This window comes from Nicotiana tabacum, chromosome 11 (assembly GCF_000715075.1).
Source record: "Nicotiana tabacum cultivar K326 chromosome 11, ASM71507v2, whole genome shotgun sequence".
NCBI classification, from domain to species: domain Eukaryota; kingdom Viridiplantae; phylum Streptophyta; class Magnoliopsida; order Solanales; family Solanaceae; genus Nicotiana; species Nicotiana tabacum.
The window spans coordinates 89138200-89148512 of NC_134090.1; positions in this window are offsets into that span (position 1 = coordinate 89138200).

A 10313-nucleotide genomic window follows, 5' to 3' on the forward strand; every position below is an offset into this window, starting at 1 on the left:
CAAAAACTCTCTCTCTCACCCTTAAAACTTTCTGCTCTCTTTTGTGCTACTTGCTACTACTCTAAGTTAGCCGGCTGCAAGCCAAGGCTAACCATTGTTTTCTCCTGCTCTTTCATTTTGCTTACTATTTTCTTTACTGGTATGTTCTAGTTTCAATTCAAAGTTCCAACAAAAATATGATTCTTTTATTGCTTTAGTTCATCCTATTTCTAGTTTGCTTCTATTTATGGTTTTGCTGTGAAACTTGTAGTTGATATGTTTACATTATTAGCATGTTATGTACTTCCCTTCTTTAGGATCAATGTATTACCCCTCTGTGTTCTTTCTAAGCATGTCTATACCAATTATCTCTACCTCTTATGTGCTTACCATCATATGCTCCATGTATCCCCAAATCCCTATCACCCCTGTATGTAAGTTTGTTCTTTATGTCTGGTTCTGTGACTATGTCTGGTTAGCTGCTTCTGAGCATGTTTGTACCAATTCCCAAGACCTTTTGCTTGTTATACAATCAAGTGTTCTATGTATCCCCAAATCCCTTGACCCATGTTTATGACCACTGAACTTCCTTTGGTTCTGTGACTCCTGGTTGCGCATGAACATGTCTTAAAGGTGTTGTGTTTGGAGTTTTGTTCACTACTCCAATCTCTTTTCAAATTGTCTCTGTTGTTTTACTAAATTATTTTCAAACAAACTTCCTTTTAATACAGTTTTTCCATTAAAACCTTTCAACTTGTGTCAAGCACTTTCACTCTACTCCTAAGTCAATAAGTTCTGCCCCCTCCAGTATGTGTATTGCCTTGGGATCCTCTTAAGAACCCTCTGAACTCTGGCATACTGAGGCTGGCCCTTTCACACCGCACTTATTTAATTTTGGTTACCATGTCTAGGTGTAAGCACTGTCCGGGATCCTTGAGATCCTTAAGGAACTTTAATGCACCTAGACTATGACATTGTCTATGGAATTGAGGCATTTGAGGTTATTGGAGGCTTTGGAAATCTGGGCCTAATTGAAGTCTCCCTATAGAATAGCTTCCTATTTTCTTATTTACTTATGTACATTTATTTGGTCTGTAATAACTTGTAAAACAATATTGGGGTAATTAGTGAAAGGGATGGGTAGCTACATGTTTATGGGGTAATACGGGTAGAAATCATGCTTATAGGACTTTAAATTTCAATCTGATTGCCTTACCAAGTAGAAATCATGCTTATAGGACTTTACATCTTGTCATGTTTATCTCACCATGTCAGAAATCATGCCTATAGGTTTCAAATAATTCCGCAATATAAATCATGTTTGCAAGTCTTAAAATTAGCTTAACAAGTAGATGCCATGCCTATAAGATTTAATTTAACCCAGATTCTATTATGATAAGTGTTTATGTATGTTTCCATGTGTCATCATGCCTACCAGTACTTAAAATCAGTATTAAAGTTATATATCATGCTTATAGGGAACCATACATCAAATTCTGCTTGTCAATCTAGCGTAGTCTAAATAAATCAACTTACTCCACGTCTTAGTTCACTTCTAAACTGGTTTAACTACGTGGTTTATACTTCCTGAAATGTGTTCTTTCAAAATTGCCTCAATTTGTCATTAGACAACATGCCTATGGGGATTAAAAGGTCTATTTTAAAACTTTCCTTGTTTCACTATAAGACATAGTTATCAGTGTTTCGTGCAAGCAAGCCTGTAGGGCATTTTTTTCAAAACTTGCAATTCTGAAACCGTTTTCTGTGACATAATGTTTTTCTGATCCTAGTAGGCTTTAAAAACCAATAGACAACTGCTAAGGTCATTACTGCTAAGTTTATGAAAATAAATTGCTTGTCTTCTGCATGTTCACCTAGACATCCTTCCTTAGGATACTGTTTAATAAAAAGCCCTTAATTGTGCTTGAGTCGTGCTGTTTATGTGCCTTGTTTAAGTAGGAAACTTTGAGCCTCTGATCGCTCCCTTTTATCTTATGTGCTAAAAGTCCTAATTGTTTTGCCTGTCACCTTAGAATTTTCACCTTTAAAACCTTAGGGGTCTGTCTAGAACCACCTATAGGTAGAGGTCCTAAATCCCTCCACGACCATTAAGAAGGGACGGGTAATAACACGCAATAGAGATCGCTGACCAAACACTCGTTTTGCATGACTACTAAGGGGATGGGAAGGGTAGATATGGGATATGATGACTACGCACTAATGCCACGTGTAGCCCCTCATCGAGGAGTATTTATCGAACATTGTGTAGGGTGATCCTATAGGCTAACCAACCTAGGACTCCTTCTTTACCAAAATTCCTCGTTCTATTTAAACCTTTGTTTTACAACATGTTCAAAAAATCTTTATCTTATTACTTGAGTTACCCAATGTGCTTTACTTGCAACCTATTTGATTCAACTGTTTATTTATATAGACTAATTTGTGAATATAAGTTCCGTCGGTACCCACAGTTGTGGACCAAGAGGGGTGCCTAACACCTTCCCCTCGAGGTTATTTCGATCCCTTACCCTAAATCTCTGGTAATGCAAACCAATCTAAGAGTTAATTACTCTAGGTGCCCTAACGCATCATAACTCGTTAGGCGGCGACTCTTCAAATACCTAATTCCCAAAAGGAAATGAGTTATCACACCCCATGAAATGTCGAAACCCGGACCTCTCTTCGCGAGGAGGGAAAAAAGGGGACGCGACAACATGGCGACTCTGCTAGGGATTCCTTTAGGCTCTTACCATAACTAACTTGTCTTTTTATAAATTAGTCCAAGAATACTTTATCCCGCACCCTTCTCCCTTATTTGAATTTAACTGTCTATTTCTCAAACATTTATGATTTCTTTATTATCCTGAAACTGACTTATCTCTTTGTTTCTTTTTTCCTGTAACTGTCTTTCAATTATTTAAATGTTGTATTTATTTTTCCTACGTGAAAATACTTGACTGCATGTTATTAATTGCTTCATAAATCATGCTCCACATCATATTCCACTTGTGCGTAAAAAATCCTATAGCAACGCTTTAATGAGTGGTTGCTCTCTTCCTATTTACTACCTTAAATTCGGAAAGGCTTATTTGGGGTAAAACCTGTTGATCAGTGGTGTAGTCCACGATTCTGTGCCTTCCCTCTCGAGTTGTCCGCTTAAAGGTACCAATCTAAAACCTCATAGAAACCTTACTCTGGTTAAATTGTGCATGCATCATGGTCAAACCTAGTCGGGTCAGTTATGTTGTCCACATAATGGTCCTTTAAGATAAACCTTATACAAAGTCCATCGGGTTTTCCATAATCCCAATGGATGCAACCACGTTCTGTGCATTAATTTGGAGAACTAAATGCCGATATATTGATCATAAATGTATAAATAGTCGAGTCCGGTGGGGGTAAGGTCTAACCCTTTTGTTTTGCAAAAAATGAAACATGAGGTCCCCAGATTTTGTATGGTTAGCAACATCCCACCATTGCTGCTAGATTGGTGGGAGGACCTTTCTTTAAATGATAAGAAGCATGTAAAAAAAGCACTGGGGTAACTTGCCTTCGTTGCTAGATATTGAGCCAAACAACAAATTGATCGAGGCTGCCACTTTATTCTGGGATAGTGAAAGTGCTATGTTTCATTTCGGTGACATAGAGATGACACCACTTCTAGAGGAAATAGGAGGGCTTGCCGGATTGACTTGGGACAGTCCCGGGCTATTGGTATCAGAAAGCCGTACGGGTAGGGGATTTTTAAAGATGATGGGGCTGAAGAAAAAATGTCGACCTAGTGTGCTTGAAGGATTCCTACATACCTTTTGAATACCTGTACGATAGGTATGGCCATAACAAGTCTATCCGCACTTACCATGATGAGATCTCCCTCACTTCTCTAGGTCACATCCACCGCAGAGTGTTTGTATTCATCATGTACTTTCTAGGCCTGATAGTGTTCCCAATGAAAAAGGGAAGGATCCATACTAGGTTGGCCATGGTCACCAAGACTCTTATGGAAAAGATTAATGGACAGACATATACCATAGTCCCCATGATCATAGCCGACATAGACAGGGTCTAGGAGGCGCTGTCAAAGAGGGGTCAAGCATTTTAAGGGTTGTAATTTGTTGCTGCAGTTATGGTTGCTAGAGCATCCCCAAAAGGGTCGCTATCATCAAGAATTTCCGCGAAGGACTTGGAACGACCACATTGCCTTCCATCACCCTAAGTAGATGACTTATATTCCAGACAGATTTGCTTAGCCGGAAAGCTCCAGAGAATGAGTAGAGTTCTTCGACAACCTGACTGAGGAACGGGTGCAGTGGATAGTCGAATGGTTCCCAACAAACAAATTTATTATCAGGTCCAGGGATGCTCCGCACTTGGTGTTGATCGGGTTGAGAAGGATATACCTATATGTCCCTATGCGAGTTATGAGGCAAGCAGGCAGAAAACAAGTTGTACCAAGGGTTGTCAAAATGAGTCATTTCAGGGCAGACTTCCAAGATGACGATGTCCCTTAAAAGTGCCAAGCTCAGCACATGTGGCACCGCAAAATCATTGTGGAGAAAAGCATCGTTGAGCCAGACAGGTATCATGCGGGGTGCGAGCCTCTCTACCTGGCATGCTTGGAGGACAATCTGAAAGGAATGGTGAGACTAGGGACCAGTCGAGGGAATAGAATCATAGATGAGGAAGTTGAAGCTCAAGTTAAATACAACAGGCTGCGCAAGAGGGTTCACGACTCCGAGAATGAGCACCGGGAAATACATGAGAGAAATGTGGAGCGGAAAGAAATGGCAGTGACTTCCAACAGAAAACTGGAAAACCTGGAGATATGAATAGTGGAGTTGGAAGGCAAAGTCATAAAGAGGATTGAAAATTTCCAGAACGCAGAAGGAGCTGAAGGAGGACATCTAGCCAGAGCCTACTTGCTGTTGGGACTACGCGAGCTGGGGGATCTATATGATGGAGTCCGGAAGATCGAATCTAGGGAAGGTCCTTCTGGGACCAAATAGGCTAGATTTACTTGCTTTTCCTAAAACTGTAATAAGGCCAAGTGTCAATAGTGACTTATTTTATTATTATCTTAGTGTCGTTTTGGGAGTTGTCTATTTTTATATTATGAAATGGAGCATTTGTTGGCATTCAAAGTTCTTTGAATCTATTTGTCGCTAGGCCTACCTCTAGCACAACGAGGTTCCCAAAATAGGACACGAGTTTACATTTCGCAATATGTGTTTATATACTGCAAACATTTCAGAATCCTCGTTGATTTGTTACCTTTTGTTTTTCTTTATTTTTGATTATTCCCATCCTTTTAGGTTGGTTCACTCATATTGGCATCGTTAGCATATCATACCAGATCTAGAGGCCTTCCACCTCCTCCTCCTCCAAGCAACACAAAAGGCAAAGGAAAATCAAATATGGACGACTTAAGTGGAATCCGAAAGGAAAATGTTGAGAATGCAGAGACTTCAGATGGCCGTAGTTCTCCGGCCCCGAATGACCTGATCTTGAGACTAGAACAAAAGATACTGGAACTGCAAGGAGAACTTGAGCAGGTCCGCAACTTGGCAAACCTGTCACTTACCCTCAATGTCCCTAATATCCACCAACAAAACGCAAAGAATCCAACACCTCCTTGGAACGCACAAAACTAACAGCCACAAAATCCTACCACACCAAATCAATATGCAACTCCACCCCAAAGTATCAATCCATTGCCGATACCAACTCCACCATAACATCATCATCAACCAATTCAGTACCCACCAACCACCACTTACCACACTCCCCAAAACACACAACCCATTCCCAATCCACAAAACTCCACCAACGACTATCACTACACCCAAGTTCCTAGCACCCATCAAAGCAATACCATATATGTGGAAACTATACCTCATTCTACCCAACTAATCTCCTGTGCACCGAAATCCTCCGAGAAGGACCTGCTCATTAAGAACATGACTGAAGAACTCAAGAAGCTGACAAGCCGAGTTTAAGGTATTGAAGGCGATAGAGGAATAAAGAGTTTGAATTATAAGGATCTGTGCATACAGCCGGATGTCTAACTGCCAGAGGGTGCAAACCTCCCAAGTTTGAAATGTTCGATGGTACAGGTGATCCCAGGGTTCATCTAAAGACCTATTGTAACAATCTTGTCGGGGTCGAAAAAGATGAAAAGATCTGGATGAAGCTATTTATGAGAAGCTTTATTGGGGATGCTTTGTCTTAGTATATCAACCAAAATCTCAAGAAATGGTCCAATTGGGTAAGCATGGCATTGAATTTTATGGACCGGTTCCGGTTCAACACAGAGAATGCACTGGATGTCTTCTATATTTAGAATCTTAAGAAGAAACCTACTGAGACTTTCTGTGAGTAAGCTACTCGTTGGAGGTTGGAAGCAGCTAAGGTCAGGCCCGCTTTGGACGAAGAACAGGTGAATAAAGTTTTTGTCAGGGCACATGATCCACAATATTATGAGAGGTTGATGGTTATCGAAAATCACAAGTTCTTCGACATCATCAAACTCAGAGAAAGGATTGAAGAAGGAATCAAGATCGGGATGGTAACGAATTTTGAGGCACTACAAGCCACAAATAAGGCACTACAATCATGTGGCATATCGAAAAATAGGGATGTTAGGGCAGTAATGGTGGCCCAGGGCCCAAAATCACCACTAACCTATAAAACACCTCCACCCACATATCAAACACCTCCACCCACATACCAAGCATCACCGCCTACATATCAACCTTCATCTCCCAGATAATCCCAACCAGCTACTATTTATCACACCTTTAACTCCCAACCATCCCACTTCCAATTACCACCAGCTCGCCAAAATTATCCAAGACCAAGACCCAACTTCGACCGCAAGCCACCCAAATAATACATCGCCATTGCTGAGCCTATCGACCAACTGTATGAAAGGTTGAAAGTTACAGGCTACGTCACTCCTGTTCCCGCTATAGCATTAGAAAATCCATCCCAATGGGTCAATCCGAACAAAACTTGTGCGTACCATTCCGGTATGAAAAGGCACACCACTGCTAAGTGCCGAACATTGAAGGATAAGATCCAGGCGCTCATTGACAACAAGGTCATACAAGCAAAGGAAGCCGCACCTAATGTCCGCAATAATCCCCTCCATGATCACAGAGGTGATGGTGTACACGTAATAGAAACAAATGAAGAATATGACCCTGAGGGGTCGATTGGGCTCATTTGAGAAGGAGATGACTTTAAGGTTTTAGTCACACTTACTCTTATTGTGGTTTAGACTCAGGCACTAATTGATGTTGAGGTAACTGCATCAGTTCCATTCAAGGTAGAAGTGGCTTCGCCCGCAGCCACCTCCGCTCCCTTTGAAGTAGAACCAGTCACACCTTTTACTGTGATGATATCAACCACACCCCCTTTCAACTCAAAAGAATACACTGGGATTATGTTGCCAAGGTTCGGCGGAAAGGGAAAGCTAATGTAGAGGAATCTGACGCCGCACAAGGAATGACTAGAACTAAAAGAGTTTATACACCTGAACATTTGAGAGGATAAAGTAAGGAGGCAACTACTAGGAAGCCTATCATTGAGACTGGGCCAGATGACCTATGGAGGAAAGTGCAGGCGAAGGAATACTCTGTTGTTGACCATCTGAACAAAGTCCCTACTAAGATATCTATCATGTCAGTATTGCAGAATTCAGAGGCATACAAGAATGCTCTAATGAAAGTAGTGAGCAAGGCTTATATACCCAATAACATCACTGGTGGAGAAATGGCCAACATGGTCGATCGAGTATTGGAGAGCCATAAGATTATATTCCACGAAGATGAACTACCGCCCAAAGGTTTGAATCACAATCGGGCATTGAATATCAACGCGCAATTTGAAGACAAGTTCATTACCAGGGTCTTGGTTGATGGAGGTTCGAGCCTAAATATTTGTCCATTGGACACTCTGAAGAGGTTGGACAAAGGTTTCCATAAGATACGGGTAGGAAGAATGAATGTGAAGGCTTTGATGGGTCCCAAAGGGCCACTATTGGAGAAATCAACCTTTGCTTGCAGATGGGGCCAACTTGGTTCGACGTTGAATTCCAAGTGCTTGACATACCAGCCTCATATAATCTTCTGTTAGGCCGACCATGGATCCATGCTGCCAGAGCCGTGCCTTCCACACTACATCAACCCGTGAAATTCGAATGGAACTGTTAGGAGGTGATCATCCACGGAGATGGGAGTAACCCCATCTACACTAGTCAAACCATCCCGGCCATTGGACATAGAAGAAGTCTAGGAGAGGAAACCTATCATCACATTGAACGAGTCAATGCCATCGAGAAGGATAAGTGGTGGAGTAACAAAATAGAAAGCATACTAGCATGGTCTGGATATAAACCCGACAAAGGGTTGGAAAAAAACCTCCAAGGTATCACCAAGCCAATACAGCTGAAAAATCATGGAACCACTTTTAGGCTCGGATACCAGTACACATGGCAAGAGTATAGGGAGTGGTCTCCTCCATGCCGTGGACCATATTACCCTCTTGAGCAACCAGTTCCACACTTGGAACAAGCTTTTCTCCAAGCTGACACAATACTGCAGAAGATGAAGCACTAGCTGGGTTGAAAAGTCTGTTCTTGGAAGACGAGGACATAGATTGCAGTGCCATAATTGAGGAGGATGAGGAAGAAGGCCTCACTATTCAGACTTTGGAGAAGGGAGCTTTTCTGCGGAACTGGACCGCCACACCATCCCGAGACCGCCGAGTCCTTGGGTAGCTTGGTAGGATTTACCTCTATAGCCATTTTATGCATTTAAAATTTCTGTTAGTTTCGTTTTAATCTTTACTTGTTCAAAATAAATGCTCGATTCATCGATCCCTATTTTGTCTGAACAATTTCTCAAGTTTTAATCAAATTCATTTGCTCTTTATTATTCACTTTTCTTGATATACCAGTGACTGTGATATGTAAAGAGGCCACGTAACATGAGAATAGTGAATCAGAGGAAGAGGATGAGATACCCGAGGAAATTTTCAGGAAGGTTGAGTCCAACCTGGATGAAACAGAAGCAGTAAATTTGGGAGATGCTGAGACCGTCAAAGAGACCCGCATCAGCATTCACTTGTTACCAACAGAGAATGAAGAGTACATTCGTTTCCTAAAAGAATACGAGGACATCTTCCCAAGGTCATATGATGACATGACCGGTTTGAGCACTTCCATAGTGGCTCACAAGTTGCCTACTAATCCCATGTGTTCGCCAGTCAAGCAGAAACTCAGAAAGTTCAAGCCAGACATAAGCCTGAAAATCAAGAAGGAAGTTACCAAGCAGATCAAAGCCAAAGTTCTCAGGGTGGTTGAGTATCCAACCTGGTGAGCCAATATTGTTCCAGTTCCGAAGAAGGACGGGAATGTCAGGGTATGTGTTGATTATCAGGATTTAAACAGAGCAAGTCCCAAGGACGATTTTCCACTGCCAAATATATACATCCTGATCGATAGCTGCGCCAAGCATGAAATCCGATCCTTTATAGATTGCTTCGCGGGTTATCACCAGATTTGGATGGATGAAGAAGATGCAGAGAAGATAGCTTTTATTACACCATGGGGTGTATATTGTTACAAGATGATGCCATTCGGTTTGAAGAATGCTTGGGCCACTTACATGAGATCCATGACAACCATCTTCCATGATATGATACACAAAGAAATAGAGGTTTATGTGGATGATGTCATTATCAAATCAAAAAGGGCCGCAGATCACATAACAGACTTGAGAAATTTCTTTGATAGGCTCAGGAGGTACAATTTGAAATTGAACCCGGCAAAGTGTGCATTCGAGGTTCCTAGAGGAAAGTTACTGGGATTCATCGTCAGTCGTCGAGGGATCGAACTAGATCTGACTAAAGTCAAATCTATTCAGGAGTTACCACCACCTAAGAGCAAAAAGGATATAATGAGCTTCTTAGGGTGTCTCAACTATATCAGTCGATTTATAGCATAGTCCACGGTCATATGTGAACCCATCTTCAAGATGTTAAGAAAGGATGCCGAGACAAGCTGGACCGAGGATTGTCAGAAAGCTTTTGACAAGATCAAGGAAAACCTGTCCACACCAACAGTTCTGGTCCCACCAGAGCCAGGATGACCTTTGCTGCTTTATCTATCTGTATTGGATGGAGCCTTCGGATGTGTTTTGAGGCAACATGACGAGATAAGAAGAAAGGAGCAAGCCATATATTACCTGAGTAAGAAGTTCACACCTTATGAAGCACGATATTCTCTACTCGAACACACTTGCAGTGCTTTGACCTGGATGACCCAGAAGTTG